The sequence below is a fragment of the Caretta caretta genome, chromosome 17 (genome assembly GCF_965140235.1).
Source record: "Caretta caretta isolate rCarCar2 chromosome 17, rCarCar1.hap1, whole genome shotgun sequence".
In the NCBI taxonomy this organism is placed as follows: Eukaryota; Metazoa; Chordata; order Testudines; family Cheloniidae; genus Caretta; species Caretta caretta.
Window position 1 is genome coordinate 17,881,285 of NC_134222.1, and position 17,881 is coordinate 17,899,165.

The 17,881-nt window shown below is 42.4% G+C and overlaps 1 long non-coding RNA gene across 1 annotated transcript in view; it reads right to left on the minus strand.

The window, feature by feature from the left end:
- The window catches only part of LOC142069467 (uncharacterized), an 82,382-nt gene that overhangs the window by 63,746 nt on the left and 755 nt on the right, over positions 1 to 17,881 (minus strand). The gene's annotated exons all lie outside the window — the stretch shown is intronic.

The window sequence follows — 17,881 nt, forward strand, 5'->3', positions numbered from 1 at the left end:
TTGCCACTAATCTATACTGACTGGTTAATTTAACTAATCGTTTCTACCCTTTGTAATGACCTTGCTATTATACATTATAGCCCTTAAAGAGAGCTGTTGACAAGAAACTCCATATCCTCTATCAACTGGACTCAGTTAAGGTTAAGAGCCATAGGGAGAGAGAATGCTCTGCATTTCTGCAGCGGTCACTATGCTCATCCATGCCATAATCATAGACAGATTAGCAGTCACATCCCAGAGCTGCTCAAGAAAAATACAAGTGCAACACATACTTTATGGGTGAATCTTCAAGTAACAAATACGCTGCAGCAATAATTGTCTAGTGTGGCTGCATTGTTCCCCTTGCAGCGGCACACTACAACCAGCAGATGGAACTAACAGACCATTGATGGCCTTTTAATTCAAAGGCGGCACAGGAAAAATGGAATGGTCAGAGATCCCAAACACTGAAATAAATGTGTTCACACAACCTTTTGTGCCAGTTTAACTAAATCAATCCCTAAGATAAACCAGCGCAAGCTGCGTGCCGAGAAACTGATACAGTAGTTCCTGGCTTCTTGGTATTTTAACTTTTGGGCTTTTGAAAAGCAAGTTGGAGGCAGGCTTTGTATTTTGTTTTTTAAAAAGGAGGAATAAAGCATTTGGGAAAATGCTACTTTATCAGTACTGCCAACTCTAAACATCCAAGAGTCAGCCCCTCCTCCCCCCCCCCATCATGACTTTGTCCTTAAAATCATGATATTTTAAAATATATATATACATTGAGTTCTTTTTATTTGCCTTCTGGTTTATGAGAATTTAGGCCATATTTTCAAGCTCTCTGCAACCATGAGGGCTTAATAAAAAGAGAACTGAGATTCTCATGTAATTACGTGTCCCAGGGCCTGGAGCTTTAAGTTAAATACCAAATAATATGAGACTCATGATAATACTGCAAGAGTTGACAACTGTTTTGTTTTAATACAGCTCTTCCCCTTTTGCTCCATTGAGATGTAGAAAAACCTGTAACACCTCCAAGGCTAGGCCTGGTGGAAGGTATGCTATATCTGGGCATATAGCATGTGAAATAAGTCCAAATGAGCAGACAGAGATGCACTAGCTCTTTCGTTCATTCAGTCTAGGCAGGTGGGTCCTCCTTAGGTGTAGTTTCTGTGCTTCTATGTTGTCCGATCATAAGCCCTTCCCCCTTTTAAATTACATTTGATGCAAAAATAGCTCATCCAAGTAAAGAGAAGAGGTATCCCTTAATCATATTCTTCTGTCCAGCTGGAGCCTCTTTGTCTTCCAAGTATTCATTTGGATGTGACATTGAGTCTGAGAGTCAGGGGCCTGGGGAAATGGCCTCTGAAATGACTGGTAAACATTCGAGAAGAAAATGAAAACTGCCTTTTGATTGTGCCTAATTCTCTCCTGTGCCAAAAGTAAACTGAAGAGAGAAAGGTACAAGTGTTATCATGGGGGATCTGGGTAGCTCAATGCTTCCCCCTACAGTTCCTGGATGTTTATGAGACAGTGGAAGATTATTTCAGAGGGTGGGTGGGAAGAGGCTGTGCAAATGTATATATTGTGGGACACGAGTACCAGATTGAACCTTTCGGTCTCTCCTTCTGACTCATTTGTATCTCAGCATCGACCTGCTATCGCTGCAGAGGTCAGGAACTATTTTTGTCTATTGGGTTCATTATGCATAATTCCCTGTGGAGCCGGTCTGAGTTGGTCTCCTTCTATTCTTCAGCAAGGGGCCAAAACACATCTGTTTACCATACCATTAGCACAAGGGGGTTTACTTCTTATTTACAAGTTCTGTAGAATTTTTGTAAAGAATCTCCTCAGTTTGCTGTATGTGCCACCTTATTTGTGCAGGAGTGGTTTTTTTACAGCTCCTTCTCTTGTTTAATTGGGGTTTGGTCTTGTAAATGATTATTTAATTAATAGAAAAATACAATGTAGCTCCTGATTAATTAAATGCACTCGCCAATCCTTTCAGGCAGAGATCACACAAGAATTAATATCTCAGGGACCAAATAGACATTGTTCTTAATTAAAATAAAATAATAATAATACCTCTTATATAGCTCGTCATCAGTAGATCTCGGAACACTTTATAATGGAGGTCAGTAACACTAGCCCTGCTCTACAGATGAGGAAACTAAGGTACAGGAGAATTAAAGTACTGCAGCTGGCGTTTGAGTAAGTGAACAGTTTTATTGCTCCGTCTTTGGAATCAGTCCAACACAATAGCCTAGATCTGAGCACTTCTGAACTTTGGGGAGTTTGAAATCTGGATCCAAATGTAACCCTAATAAATAACGGTCTGAGCCTTTACTTATGTCAGTAGACCCTGACATACTTTTATGAGTGGGGGTTATACGATCAGGCTCTAAATAAATATACAAACATATTCATATACTTAGGCCTTGTCCTTATAGGAAAATTGACCACAGGGAATATTCTATTTCTCAAAGCTTTTGCAGAATAACTTATTCTGCAATAACTATGACAGAATTTTTTCCCCATGTAGAGAAGGCCTCAGATTATAAACTCTTGGTCGCAGCGACTATTTAATCATTCTGCATGTGCATAGTGCCCAGCAAAGCTGGGCCCTTATCCCTGACTAGGGCCTTTAGGTGCTACAGCAATGCCAATGATAATAAACAATAACATTATAAAATATATATTTCCCATTCTACACAATCTCTCCTTGCTCTAATACATTCATTCTTTCTCCAGTGCAGCATCCAGTCCTTAAGTTAAAACACTCTTGGATTTCTCCAGAACAAAGCTGCTGCTCCTCTGGTTTCATCACACCAGGTTCAATTATCTTAACAAATCCTCCAGAGGATACTCAATGAAAAAGGGCAGGAACACCTACTGCTTCCACCCGCTCTTCAGCAATGCTTCCCATCCCTTACGCCCCAAGAAATTCATTCTGAGACAAGTCCATGATATATGGAGAAAGGTACCTTCTGTAGTGCTAACACACTAGACATCCTCTATTGTGCCTCAAGTCATAATCCCAGCAACACTGGTTGTTATATAGCTAATTTCCTTGGCTGTAAACTGTAGCTTAATTATTCCACGATATTTTCTATGGGAAACTGCTATTTCCTTTTGTCTTTTTTTAATTGCTCACTTTATTTTAGAGTGAGTGACAGGCAGGCAGGGCCAAATTTATTCCTGACAATAGTGAAGTCCCTGGACCAGATCTTCAGCTAGCGTAAATCAGCATAGCTCCACTAACGTCAACAGAGCTATGCCAATTTACACTTGCTGAGGATCCAGTTCTATGATATAGATCTGGCCCACTGTTTCAAAAAAGAAATGGTAACAACTCTGACTTCTTCTTAAACAAACTGTACTTGTCACACAATGACAGAATGTATGTTATGTCGCCCTCCGGTGGCTGGCCCAAAAAGAACAACAACCTACCAATGCTACTAGCTAACGAAGTTATTCCTTTAGCTCAGTGGTTTTCAAACTTTTTAGGCTGTGTATCCCTTGCCAAATAATGTAGCCTGCCGCATACACCCAACTAAGATAGGGTCATAATATACCCATGAAAACAGAAAAGAAAAAAAAAAAAGGTCTGTAAGGGATAACATGATGTATTGTTCACAAATACAGGATTTTTCTCACGTACCCCCTGACAAGAGCATGAGTATCCATAGGGATACGCATACCCCAGTTTGAAAACCACTGCTTGAGTTCAAGTGGTAGAGGTCTGTGCTGCAGTACTAAAGGAAATAGGTTCAGATTCTGCTGATGTCCCTTGTATGATGCTGGTACATAACTAAGCCAAGAGTTTTAAAAGTGACCAGAGATTCTGGTGCCCAACCTGAGTCACATTAAAGGGATCTAAGTTTCGGGGAGTAGTCCTCAACCCTATCAGAAAATCAAGCTCCTTTAAAGCATCTTAAATTGAACACCCAAAAATGGAGGTAGACAAAATTACTAGTCACTTTTCAAAATCTGGGACTGACTTTATTAATACTTTCTAAAACAGGATCAGAAGGGAAAAAAATATCATTCCTCAGATCAAAAGATTCTGTTCTCCCCTCGAAGCATGCGAGCAACGCTTTGTTGGCATTAAGAAAAGGAGTACTTGTGGCACCTTAGAGACTAACCAATTTATTTGAGCATGAGCTTTCGTGAGCTACAGCTCACTTCATCAGATGTATACCGTGGAAACTGCAGCAGACTTTATATATACACAGAGAATATGAAACAATACCTCCTCCCACCCCACTGTCCTGCTGGTAATAGCTTATCTAAAGTGATCATCAGGTGGGCCATTTCCAGCACAAATCCAGGTTTTCTCACCCTCCACCCCCCCACACAAATTCACTCTCCTGCTGGTGCTAGCCCATCCAAAGTGACAACTCTTTACATAATCAAGTCGGGCTATTTCCTGCACCAATCCAGGTTTTCTCACATCCCCCCCACCCCCATACACACACAAACTCACTCTCCTGCTGGTAATAGCTCATCTAAACTGACCACTCTCCAAGTTTAAATCCAAGTTAAACCAGAACATCTGGGGGGGGGGTAGGAAAAAACAAGAGGAAACAGGCTACCTTGCATAATGACTTAGCCACTCCCAGTCTCTATTTAAGCCTAAATTAATAGTATCCAATTTGCAAATGAATTCCAATTCAGCAGTTTCTCACTGGAGTCTGGATTTGAAGTTTTGAAGAGGCTGCTCGGCAGCTCTCCAACACGAGTTTCTACAAGCCATTACCCTATGATCCCACTGAGAGTTACCAAAAGCAACTACAGCATTTGCTCAAGAAACTTCCTGAAAAAGCACAAGATCAAATCCGCACAGACACACCCCTGGAACCCCGACCTGGGATATTCCATCTACTACCCAAGATCCATAAACCTGGAAATCCTGGGCGCCCCATCATCTCAGGCATTGGCACCCTGACAGCAGGATTGTCTGGCTATGTAGACTCCCTCCTCAGGCCCTACGCTACCAAAACTCCCAGCTACCTTCGAGACACCACTGACTTCCTGAGGAAACTTCAATCCATCGGTGATCTTCCTGATAACACCATCCTGGCCACTATGGATGTAGAAGCCCTCTACACCAACATTCCACACAAAGATGGACTACAAGCTGTCAAGAACACTATCCCCGATAATGTCACGGCTAACCTGGTGGCTGAACTTTGTGACTTTGTCCTTACCCATAACTATTTCACATTTGGGGACAATGTATACCTTCAGATCAGCGGCACTGCTATGGGTACCCGCATGGCCCCACAGTATGCCAACATTTTTATGGCTGATTTAGAACAACGCTTCCTCAGCTCTCGTCCCCTAAAGCCCCTACTCTACTTGCGCTATATTGATGACATCTTCATCATCTGGACCCATGGAAAAGAAGCCCTTGAGGAATTCCACCATGATTTCAACAATTTCCATCCCACCACCAACCTCAGCCTGGTCCAGTCCACACAAGAGATCCACTTCCTGGACACTACAGTGCTAATAAACAATGGCCACATAAACACCACCCTATACCGGAAACCTACTGACCGCTATTCCTACCTGCATGCCTCCAGCTTTCACCCTGACCACACCACACGATCCATCGTCTACAGCCAAGCTCTGCGATACAACCGCATTTGCTCCAACCCCTCAGACAGAGACAAACACCTACAAGATCTCTGTCAAGCTTTCTTACAACTACAATACCCACCTGCAGAAGTAAAGAAACAGATTGATAGAGCCAGAAGAGTTCCCAGAAATTACCTACTACAGGACAGGCCTAACAAAGAAAATAACAGAACGCCACTAGCGGTCACCTTCAGCCCCCAACTAAAACCCCTCCAACGCATTATTAAAGATCTACAACCTATCCTAAAGGATGACCCAACACTCTCACAAGTCTTGGGAGACAGGCCAGTCCTTGCCTACAGACAGCCCCGCAACCTGAAGCAAATACTCACCAACAACCACATACCACACAACAGAACCACTAACCCAGGAACTTATCCTTGCAACAAAGCCCGTTGCCAATTGTGCCCACATATCTATTCAGGGGACACCATCACAGGGCCTAATAACATCAGCCACACTATCAGAGGCTCGTTCACCTGCACATCCACCAATGTGATATATGCCATCATGTGCCAGCAATGCCCCTCTGCCATGTACATTGGTCAAACTGGACAGTCTCTATGTAAAAGAATAAATGGACACAAATCAGATGTCAAGAATTATAACATTCATAAACCAGTCGGAGAACACTTCAATCTCTCTGGTCACGCAATCACAGACATGAAGGTCGCTATCTTAAAACAAAAAAACTTCAAATCCAGACTCCAGCGAGAAACTGCTGAATTGGAATTCATTTGCAAATTGGATACTATTAATTTAGGCTTAAATAGAGACTGGGAGTGGCTAAGTCATTATGCAAGGTAGCCTGTTTCCTCTTGTTTTTTCCTACCCCCCCCACCAGATGTTCTGGTTTAACTTGGATTTAAACTTGGAGAGTGGTCAGTTTAGATGAGCTATTACCAGCAGGAGAGTGAGTTTGTGTGTGTATGGGGGTGGGGGCGATGTGAGAAAACCTTGATCTATGCAGGAAATAGCCCGACTTGATTATGTAAAGAGTTGTCACTTTGGATGGGCTAGCACCAGCAGGAGAGTGAATTTGTGTGGGGGGGTGGAGGGTGAGAAAACCTGGATTTGTGCTGGAAATGGCCCACCTGATGATCACTTTAGATAAGCTATTACCAGCAGGACAGCGGGGTTGGAGGAGGTATTGTTTCATATTCTCTGTGTATATATAAAGTCTGCTGCAGTTTCCACAGTATGCATCTGATGAAGTGAGCTGTAGCTCACGAAAGCTCATGCTCAAATAAATTGGTTAGTCGCTAAGGTGCCACAAGTACTCCTTTTCTTTTTGCGAATACAGACTAACACGGCTGTTCCTCTGAAATTTGTTGGCATTAATGATTGTTATATACATTAGTTTGAGAGGTACTGAAAGTGTTAGTGAAACTGTCCAATGTTTAGTCTTCTATATTGAGATCTTTATCTTGAACTATTTTATGCTCCAAAGACTCACTTGCATCACAACACACTATCTCTAAGTATGAGTACATTCTGTGGATCCTATAGTGCCAAGGCACAGCAATGTCTACATATCTGGATGTATATAAGAAAAGGTTTCTATGGCTCTCATTGTTCTGAACTGGGAAATATTTTGTCTTGATTTGTTTATACTGCCTGCAAGAGTTCTATTAAAACTGATATACAGTTAGCTCTATCAGTCTGAGCTCCCTAAATCAAAGGCTGCCGCCATAACACTGTGGCAGCCTTGTGATCTCATTGTATTTTGTAAGCTAAGCAGAGTAAAGTCTTGTCTAGACTTGAAGAAACACATCTAAGAAAAATTCAGGTGATGCAGGAGGCAGTGTTGAAGATTCAGTAAGTGGCAGTTTTCTCTCTGAGTCAATATTGAACCAATGCTCCAGGGTTCTGTTAAGGGGCACCATTAAGTTGTAGGAGGGTACAGTCTTTTGGATTCAATGTAAAACTGAGGTCAATGAAAAAGTCCCACTGCATTTTCTGCAAGGGTACAGGAGTTACCTAGAGATTGTCCTGAATAAAACACCCTGGCTCTAAACACCCTTGAGTTTGGGTAAAGTTTGGATCTGTATCCAGACTTTGCAGCTCAGGCCCAACTATTCTGTAAACACTGGTGTTCGGTCCAATTACCTGAGGAGTTGCATTCTGCCCCAGGTGAATGCAGCATAAGAACCTGAACAGAACAGAACAAACGACACATTTGATCATTTTCACTCCTTGCTCTGAAATGTGTGCACTATTCAATATCTACCACATTCCACCCCACCTAATGACTGGCCAAGTCATTCCTGTGCATAGACAATTTGAGACCTATGGGATGAAAGATTCTAGATAAATAGGATATTGGGGTATGTTTAACATGGTAGTTTAAACTGGTAGAATAAAGCCAAGAGTTAAGGGGATGCTAATGAGAAGAATTATATTAACTAAGTGTATACATAAAATATATAGGGACACCTATCCAAGGCTCTAGACACCCTGTGTAATGGTGTGGAGGTCATCCCAGTCTGCCTCCTGAGGTCAAGCATTAGCGCCTACCTAAATTTCCCCTCACGTAGGGCATAAGCAAGTCCAAGCAGGTCTTTCTAGTATTAAAGAGTGCCCTATGTGGAGGGTCTCATTTATTTAACTGAAAAGAACACCACGAAAACATAAATGAAAGCATCAGTCAGCTACTCCACCAGAAACTCTCTGCCTCTGGATTAATCAGTCTAATGTCTTGCCCCTGTAGCCATGGAGCTCTCTCGGGGCTGAATTACCTGCCTGTAGCTTGAGCCTCTGCTGGGCATTCAGCTGGATGCCACCCTTCCCCCAACAGCGCATCGCTCTTTTCAGAGTCTGAGAAAGTGGGACTTTTCTAAAACACTTATGAATCCCATAAGTGTCTCAGTTTCCCTCTGCACTTTACATTGTAAAAAAAAAAAAAAAAAAAAAAAAAGTTTGTCTCCTACTAAACCAGCGCAGGAAGCATGAAGTGAGGGGCCACCTGGCTGTCTGGGTCATTAAAAAACTGGCTCAAACCTTCCCCGAATCAACACAGCATTCAGCAAGACAAAGAGATGCTCAGGGACTGAACCATCAACACCTAACAGCAGGAAACCCCAGCAGGCGGGACTTATGAACTGAGCTGGAGGAACCAGGTGTCAGGTGAGTGGAAGAAGGTGGCTTTTTGGAGAAACTCAGGAGCTGGGGGGACAAGGTGGGGAATTCATCACAGCTTGGCTGTTTCATCATGGCACTGGTTGACCAGAATGGACTATGGCTTCACTCAGTGGTCCCCAAATTGTGGGGTGCACCCCCCCCTAGGGAGCACAGAAGAACATCCCGGGGGGTGTGGAGGGGCCTGGGCCAGCTCCCACAAGGGATAAAGAAGGAAGCACCACTCAGCCCTACTCTGCCCCAGCTCTCCTCCGACCTCAATCTCAGGCCCCAGCTCCCAACTTGCAGCCGCCAGCCACGGCCTCCAGCCTGGCTGCAACTCCACTCCCAGTTGGAGGGCCCCAGAAACATTTTATTATTGGTAAGGAGGGGCGGGGGATGGTGAGAGGAAAAGTTTGAGGACCACTGGCTTAATTTCTGCCTCTGTGCTAATTGAAGGACTGTAAGAATCTGTGTGCTCCGTAATTAATAAAGCTTTGAAAAGGCTGCCGGTGTCACTGTAAACACTGACTGGGAGCACTGTGCCCAGAAGGGTACAGTACAAGCCTCCCTGCAGGAGTCTGGCTCAGCTGGTGCCAAAGGCCCAGCCTTGGAGGCCACAGGCCTGTCCTGGAGAACTGTGTGGGTTCTTGGGACCCGGCCCGCTAAACGGGTCACTTACCAGCTGGGCATAGACCAGACCCTGTGATTCCCTGACACTGAGCAATTCCATATTCGCTTCTCAGGAGGTTGCGTGCCCCGTTTGTTCTCCTGGGCTGCTCTGGTCCCTTGCCTGGGAGCACTTTTTCTCTGGGCCTGTCCCTCTCCCTGAACATCTGTTCACCAGGGAGACACCACTGGGAGTAGCTTCCTACTCAGCTCCCCTGAGGAGTCTCTCTCCTCAGGAGCTTCTTCTGTTCTTGCTTCCTAACTGAGCTGAGACCTCCTAAAACTTTATTATGCCCAAGTGTTCCTTAACTAATTAACTGCTGCCCAGTCACCTAGATAATTAACTACTCACAGTAGATCTGGGTTTCAGAGTAGCAGCCGTGTTAGTCTGTATCCGCAAAAAAACAGGAGTACTTGTGGCACCTTAGAGATCTGGGTTGGCTCACTCTCCTTAGCAGAGCTTGTCACAAGTAGGCAGGGTGCCTGACTCCCCACTTCCCTCCGCCCCTGAGAGTATGTGTCTACCCTTCAGATAGACACCAGTGGCTGACCTGCGCTGACTCGGGCTCACAGGACACAAGCTAAGGGGCTGTTTAACTGTGGTGTAGATGTTTGGGCCCTAGGACCTTGTGAGGTGGAAGGGTCGCAGCCAAGCCCGAGCATCTGCACCACAATTAAACAGCCCCTTAGCCTGAGCCCTGTGAGCCCACATCGGCTGGCAGCTACCCTGTACCACCCTGCTATAAATTATGAAAACAAAATTAGATCATGCATCAAACACCAACTCCTTCCTCCCCCACACACACACCTGATTTCTCCCTAAGGTCCTTCTCCACAGCAGCCCATGTAAGTAGAGTTGTCTTGCAGTGTGTCCTGAAGGGCAATAGTGCTCCCCTCTCTTTTAAATCAAGGAGTATAATTATACCCAGCACTCAACATCTTCAAAGCTCTTAAGCATTAGTAATTAGCCCCCACAAAGCACTGCAGAGATAAGTATTATTTATCTCTATTTTACAGATGGGTAAACTGAGGCACATCTATTTACATGTGCTTACTTACATGTAAGTAAACTGAGGCACGGGGAGGGGAAATGACTTGCTAAAGGGATGACTTGGCAGCCGGTATCAAGTGGAGTACCCCAAGGGTCGGTCCTGGGGCCGGTTTTGTTCAATATCTTCATAAATGATCTGGAGGATGGTGTGGATTGCACTCTCAGCAAATTTGCGGATGATACTAAACTGGGAGGAGTGGTAGATACGCTGGAGGGCAGGGATAGGATACAGAAAGACCTAGACAAATTGGAGGATTGGGCCAAAAGAAATCTGATGAGGTTCAATAAGGATAAGTGCAGGGTCCTGCACTTAGGACGGAAGAACCCAATGCACCGCTACAGACTAGGGACCGAATGGCTAGGCAGCAGTTCTGCGGAAAAGGACCTAGGGGTGACAGTGGACGAGAAGCTGGATATGAGTCAGCAGTGTGCCCTTGTTGCCAAGAAGGCCAATGGCATTTTGGGATGTATAAGTAGGGGCATAGCGAGCAGATCGAGGGACGTGATCGTTCCCCTCTATTCGACATTGGTGAGGCCTCATCTGGAGTACTGTGTCCAGTTTTGGGCCCCACACTTCAAGAAGGATGTGGATAAATTGGAGAGAGTCCAGCGAAGGGCAACAAAAATGATTAGGGGACTGGAACACATGAGTTATGAGGAGAGGCTGAGGGAGCTGGGATTGTTTAGCCTGCAGAAGAGAAGAATGAGGGGGGATCTGATAGTTGCTTTCAACTACCTGAAAGGGGGTTCCAAAGAGGATGGCTCTAGACTGTTCTCAATGGTAGCAGATGACAGAACGAGGAGTAATGGTCTCAAGTTGCAGTGGGGGAGGTTTAGATTGGATATTAGGAAAAACTTTTTCACTAAGAGGGTGGTGAAACATTGGAATGCGTTACCTAGGGAGGTGGTAGAATCTCCTTCCTTAGAGGTTTTTAAGGTCAGGCTTGACAAAGCCCTGGCTGGGATGATTTAACTGGGAATTGGTCCTGCTTTGAGCAGGGGGTTGGACTAGATGACCTTCTGGGGTCCCTTCCAAGCCTGATATTCTATGATTCTATAAGGCCAAAGCATGTGCTTGTGTCAAAACCAGCATTAGAACTGGACCATCGTCATATGTTCAATCAGGGATGTGCTAGGGATAGACACTGGCTAGAGAATTTCCTTACTGGCCTTCTTTGAAATGCTGCATGTCAAAGGAGATATACCAGGGGTACTTATCCTGTTTCTACTCTAATTAGATTGTAAGCTCTTCTGGGGTCTACCTTAATCAGGGCCTGTAGACCCTACTGTAATACAAATGTGATAAACAATAGTAAAAACTCGGGCAATCTTTTAAACTGTGCCTAGCATTCTACAGAATAAGCATTACCAACATTCTTATAAACTTTTAGACTTGTTGAACTAGTTACATCTTGTTTCCTTGGTTTTAATATTGGTTTCTTCTTATCTCATTGTTTATTCAGAACCACTAGTAAAGGATATGGGGAAACAAATTAGTTTATATATGGAGGGAAGCCTTTTTTTTTTTTTTTCAAACTTGTATATGGAATTTGGATGCCTATCATAAGTACGTATGTCAGAAAATTGGGCCATGCATGACTAAATTTTATGGAGATTTTTGCATCCAAATATCACACTGGGTGCATAATGCAGCCTTCCATATGCATTTTGTATCATAACCATATTAGAGAATGGTGCTGGTAAATTTAAACCAGAGCATGCTTAAAATCTCTTTTATGGAACATCAAAGAAACTAATTAAATTGTTTTGATTTCCCTTTTGCATTTACAGACTCGGCAAAATGACAATGGAACGGGAATAGCAAAGAAAGCGTCAGGCTCTCTGCACTATTTCTCTGTTTGGTTTCGGTTTATGAATCTCCCAGGGAAATACAGGCAGGAAATGGTTCTTTATTAATATTTTATAGGATTCCTGCCAATTGTTTTTAAAAATGCAATCAGCGCTGTGCATTTTCCAGTATTATCAGCCTTTTACAGACTAGGGAGCTCCAGCTGCAGGCTCAGCATTGGTATGAAATGATCCATCAGACAGTTGGGTTCCTTAGGCTTTGGGAGTTTGGGTGGCAGCCTTGCACCCCCAGAACTGCACTGTTGGCTGATTTCCAAACCTCAGAAGACAGAGAATCATCACTGGTTTGTATGTGCAGGTTCCATTCAATAGGAACTGAAGCTGCAAAGAGAAAGTGATAGTAGAAGGTGAGCAGTCCTCAGAAAGGGCCTAATCCTGTTGGAATTACTCAGGCAAAACTCCCACTGAAGTCAACGGGCCCTTACTTAGGTCCAAATAACCCGCTACATGGGAGGGAACTGCGGGTGGGCGAATTACCAGGTTCCCCTCAGATTCCTCTGAATTCTTCCATCAGTGGAGGGGTTGTTCGGGATTGTCCCTGCCTTGACAAAGAAAAGCAGGGGATAAAGTTAATAACCCCGCAAGTGCCACTGGTGTCCCTTCCTCTTTGTGGATACCTGTGACCATGTGAGAACAGTGATGCAAAGACTGCCGATCTCTGTCTTTTCCACCGGAAAAGGGCAAGACCTGGGTACATTTAGTTCTTTCCATCCAAGAATCACATGGAGATGTTCAGTTTTTACTCATTGCAATACCTGTTGTCTCCAGACGGAGTTGTTCCTAAGTAAGGACTGCCTAGTGGGAGTTTTGTGGGAGTGACAAGCACAAAATCTGGCCAGTAATAATTAGGCCTGGGGAAACCTCACGGTATTGGGGCTTTCGCAAACCTCTTATTAGATTTTGGGTTCCCAAAGCCAGTCCGAGTTCTTTCCTACACTGTAACTTAAACTCATGAGGATTTTTCAATTAAAAAAAAAATAAAAGGAGCCTGTAGTCTGTATTAGGGATAGAGAACCTTCACCCCAAACTTCCCTTCTCCAAAAACAGACTCACAGAAGGGGGTACCTGATACACTATGTTGATATTTTAATTTGGATTTCTTTCTCTTAGCTCTGGTTGTAGGCAGTGAGAATAGTGTGCATGTATCTAATGACAGAATTGGATTGAATAGTATTTAAAGATATGAAACCATGGAAACTACAGCATGATTATAAATAAAGGACATTGCAAGGATATAACTGCCAGGTTGCCGATAATTTTAAAAACTAAATGGTCAGTCTAAAATTTGTCTGACTTTAACCCCCAGCCACTGGTTCTTGTTATGCCTTTCTCTGCTAGATGAAATACCCCTTTAGTACCTGGTATTTTCTCCTCATGAGGATACTTATACACTGTAATCATGTCACCTCTTGATTTTGTTTTTGATAAGCTAAATAGATTGAGTTTTGAGTCTCTCACTGGTAAGCCATTTTCTCAGAATTTAACAATTCCTTACCATTTGATATTGGCTGATAAAGCAAGCTTTGATAAGAGTGCTGGGGCTTGGATACACAGAGCTACTGCAATATAGAAGGCCTTTTTAATGACTGCAGTTTAGACTAAATAAAATAAAGTCCTTGCAAGGCTTAGTGGAAACATTGGTATTTTAATAACTAGTGTCCTCTTAATAATTATCTTTTGATACTGCTGTGCGCAGAGACTAAATGCAAATGAGCAAGACTCTGTTGGATGGGAAACAAAAGTTTATTGTAAGCCACAAGCTGCAGTAATATTGTGTCAGTTATTTTGAGATTTGAAGCCCACACTAAAAATAAAATAGTTGAGCGATAGAGAATATTGAGCTGCTTCAATGTCTACAGAAGCACCAGTGAGGAAAATTCCTGATCCCATTGAGATGTGTGTGTGAGGGGAGTGAGGGAGGGATTGATTCCCTTCCCTACAATGGTTCACTCTTGGGGTGATCCTCTCCACAGAATGGAAAGGGCGATCCTGCCAGTGTTCAGATTTGTGTGGGGCCTGTCAGGCTGTCCCTTAAGCTCATTCAATTGCAAAGCAAATACTGATTGGAGACTCATGGGAAAGCACTCCCATGCCATGGGATTAGCTAGCAAACTGATCTCTGTCCCTGCTCCAATGAACTATCTGCATCTGTTAAAGCACAGGACAGGACTGCCAGTGGTGGCAATAACAGCAACTCTGATGGCAAGTTGGGTCAAGGAATAAAAGATACCCTAACTGATCAAAGCTACCGGTATCATTCAGATGTAACCTACTATTAATCAAAGGACTGTATTTAACTCCACGGAAAAGTAGGTAAAATAAATCAGGAAAAAAGTCAAATAATTTAGAGTACCTCCTTATGGGGCATAACAGATTAAATTCAAATTGTGTTAGTCAACATGCATCACTTATCCACATCTCCCTATAATTTCAGTAAATGCTTGTATTTGCAGTCACAATTAAATTCTATTAGTAGCTCCTGAAACTAAACCTTTGGATTAAGGAACCTTCTGTAGTACTGATGGGGCTAAAGCAGAAGATCCTTGAAAGATTACGTGCAGCTGGACCTCTCTGCATCAGGACACTTGAGAATGAAGCATATTTCTACCAGACAAATTCAAATTTTAAAAGCACTTGTATTGTATTGGGAGTTATGTTTGTAATGGATTTTATGACTGTGTTGTAGTTATTTTTATTATTTGTATTTTGGTATTGCCTAGAGACCCCAGCCCCAGTTTGCTAGCTGCAGTACAAACTTGGTCATGTCCCAAAGAGCTTATGATCTAAGTATAAGATGAGATAATAAATTGGTTGATATAACAGAGAGACTAGGAGTACAAGATCAATGAGATGAGATGATCAACATGATAAGCAGCGGTTACAATACACCAGCCAACTTTTGGTAATTATTTTTGTTGGCATCATATATTCGTAGATTCCAAGGCCAGAAGGGCCCATTGTGATCATCTAGTCTGATGTCCTATATATAACACAGGCCACAGAACTTCCCCAAAATAATTCCTAGAACAGATCTTTTAGAAAAATATACAATCCTGATTTTAAAATAGTCAATAATGGAGAATCCACCATGACCCTTGTCAAATTGTTCCAATGATTAATTACTCTTACTGTTAGAAATGTACACCTTATTTCCAATCTGAATTTGTCTAGCTTCAACTTTTCCAGCTATTGGAATACGTTATACCTTTCTTTGTGCGACTGAAGAATACATTATTAAATATTTGTTCCCCATGTACGTACTTATAGACTGTAATCAAGTCATCCCTTAGCCTTCGTTAAGCTAAATAGAGTGCGCTCCTGGAGTCTACCACAATAGGGAATGTTTTCTAATTCTTTAATCATTCTTGTGGCTCTTCTCTGAAACCTCTTGAATTTATCAACATCCTTCTTGAATTGTGGACACCAGAACTGGACAGTATTTTGTTCAGTGGTTGAACCAGTGTCAAATACAGAGGTAAGCTAACCTCTCTACTCCAACTCAAGATTATCCTGTTTATGCATCCAAAGATTGCATTCACCCTTTTGGCCACAGTGTCTCACTGCAGGATCAAATTCAGCTAATTATCCATCACAATCTCCAAATCTTTTTCAAAGTCACTGCTTCCCAGAATAGAGTCCCCCAATGTGTAAGAAAAACATTTTTTATAGATGTATACACTTACATTTAGCTACATTAAAATGCATATTATTTGCTTGAGCCATTTACCAAGCGATCCAGATCACTCTGAATCAGTGACCTGTCTTCATTATTCCCCCAATTTGCGTCATCTGCAAACTTTATCAGTGAATATTTTATGTTTTCTTCCAGATCATTAACAAAAAAGGTTAAATAGCATAGGACCAAGAACAGATTCCTGAGGGATCCCACTAGAAACAGTCCCGTCTGTTGATGAGTCCCCATTTACAATGACATTTTGAGACCTATCAGTTAGCTAGCTTTTAATCCATTTAATGTTTGCCATTTCGGCATGTAAATAGGGTTTAAAAGTAGTAACCGTTTAACCTATTAAAATTCTATTGGTTAAACAGTTAACCGTTAAGGAGTTTGCATAGGCGGGGAACTAGGGGAGGGGGTGCTGCAGCACTCCCATATTTTACGCAGGGCTCCGCTGCTGGCCCCGTGCCTGGGGTTCTGGCTGGGGCCAGCCACCAGGAGGCTGGGTGGCAGTGGAGTTTAATAGTTAACTGAAACCGATAAGACTGATGCTTATTGGCTACTGGTTAAAGTTTTACATCCCTAGTGCCATTAAAAGTATCTTTCTAGTTTTTTAATCAAAATGTCATGCGGTACCAAGTCAAATGCCTTACAAAACTCTAATTGTATTACATCAACGTTATTACCTTTACCAGCCAAACTTGTAATCTGATTTAAAAAAAAAATCATGTTAGTTTAACCAATCTGTTTTCCATAAACCTATGCTGGTTGGCATTAATTATATTACCTTTCTGTAATTCTTTATTAATTGAGTCCCATATCAGTTGCCCTGTTATCTTGCCTGGGATTGATGTCAGACTGACAGACCTACAATTACTTGGGTCATCCCAGTTACATTTTTTAAATATTGGCACAACATCAGCTTTCTTCCAGTCTTCTGACAATCAACATTAACAGTCAAGTGAGTGCCTCACCCAACTCTTTTAAAACTCTTGGATGCAATTTATATGGACCTGATTTGAACATGTCACTTAAACAGGTGCTGTTTAATATCCTCCTGAGATACTAGTGGAATGAAGAGAGTTTTATTACATGATATGACTACATCTTTTTTCTCCAAATACAGAACAGAAATATTTCTTTATTCATGACCTGTAAACTTCTGATTTTTAATGTTTTATTAGTGGAGATAAAGCAAAGCATCGTTTTTACTAAATATTTTAATCTGACTCTAATTTGTGAGGTCCCCTAGACTATCATACAACACAGTCCCTCTCAAAAACTCAGCATCTGAGAAACCTTGGTCTACATTCACAGCACACACATTTGGATGTGTGGCATGGTCACAGCTGTATTTAAGTTATTGCTGTTATGACTCCTTTGGTGATTAGAGGTAAAAACTGCTGAAATCTTAAGGCCTCACACTCTTCAGTTTAAATAACTAGAGGAGAACAGTGTTCTAGACTGCTTCTACTCCAAAAAAATCACAGAGAGCTCCTCACTTTGTATTTTGACCCCACTGATACGGTAGGAAAAGATATTGCACTGGCAGAAAGATGGCCTGGATAATAAACTACATCTTTTCCTTCCCTACATTCTTTTTATTGTACAACACTTAGCACAGAGGGACCCAGTCTGGTTCTGGTGTTTAAGAGCTACCACAATTACTGGAGTTACTTCTGCTATAATTGTTAAATAATAATAATATAATAATTTGATTTATACAAACACCTGCTTCTTCTCAGCTCAGCCTCATTTGCTACTTGAAGTCAGAAGGCTGAATTTATATTAGCAAAATCATTTCCCTGTCAATCTCTATCCTAATCTGATATTGGGAGGATTACCCCTTAGAAAGTGCCGTACTGCCAACCCCATGT